Raw genomic sequence first — 1,168 nt, forward strand, 5'->3', positions numbered from 1 at the left:
TGCATACTTCTTATGATAGCTACAGAGAAATCAAAGCACAACTGAGGAATCTTTCTTTAAGCAAAATCCAACACCTTTTAAATGGTGATGAGCAAATGCACATGTAGATCTCTGTGTATATCTTGTCCGATTAGAGACCACACACCTACCTTTAACATCCCCCATGCAAATGAGGAATTTAGCATGCAACCAAAGGGCACTTTCCTTCCCAACCACATGCTGTTTGGCTATAAAGGTCGATAGGTAGCACTAACCTTTAGCTTGTCATAGCGCTCACTTAAAGCTGCCACCTGATGGTCACGGTGTCTCCCGACCAGTTTACACAAGGCACAGATTAACTGGTCATCAGTCACACAGTACATGTTAACTTTCTCGTCCTCGTGCTCCAAGCACATTAATCCCCTGATGTGAGAGTCTGGGATGGGCTCAATGAGACGGTGGCCAGTGAACGGCTTCTTGTTGGGGTGAGTGGCTTTCAGGCACTCCTCACAGTAGGACACCTCGCAGGTAACGCAGGTTTTCACCGCCTCCTGGGCAGGGTCCTGGTCGCAGAACTGGCAGAGGACCTTCTCGCAGGACGACATGCTGTTGCTATCAAACGCCCGCTCCCGGCGGGTCTCACTGGGGGAATTGGGCCCGCTGACAGAGGCTTTCTGAAACCTGTCGATGATGTTCTGCAGAGTGACGTTGCGCTTGAGCCCGTCTAGACCGCGCTGGCTGAGGGTGATGACATAGCGGCAGGTCGGGCACTGGAAGGCGGTGATAGACTCCACCGGCTCGTTGGTGGCGCAGTGGGAGACCAGGATGCGGTGCGCGCAGTTGAAGCAGAGGCTGTGAGCGCAAGGCAGCAGCAGCGGGTCTTCAAACAGCTCCAGACAGATAGGGCAGGTCAGTTCCGACTCCAGTGTTTCCATCTTCAGGCAAAGCTTTCCTGTGGTGTCAGCGAAATCCAGGGAAGCTGGTCAGCTATCTGGAAACACAAGTAAAATTCGATTAGGCGAGAGAGAACATGAGGGGTCAGCTGTGGGGGGTTGTCAACTTTCGCCACTGCTCCCAGGGCTATCAACCCACCATGCCAGGCTGGAGAGCGATTTAAAGTTTTGAACCTGCACATGCATACATGAAGGTATTTAAAACTGGACTGCTTTATTCCCCCCCCACCCCCCCC

At 52.4% G+C, this 1,168-nt stretch overlaps 1 pseudogene; it reads right to left on the reverse strand.

Annotated features, from left to right (window-relative positions):
• Positions 1–227: 227 nt before the first annotated feature.
• Positions 228–1,168, reverse strand: part of LOC113478729 — a 51,739-nt pseudogene continuing 50,798 nt past the window's right edge.

This window comes from Athene cunicularia, assembly GCF_003259725.1.
Source record: "Athene cunicularia isolate RWA chromosome 1 unlocalized genomic scaffold, athCun1 chr1_part1, whole genome shotgun sequence".
Lineage (NCBI taxonomy): Eukaryota > Metazoa > Chordata > Aves > Strigiformes > Strigidae > Athene > Athene cunicularia.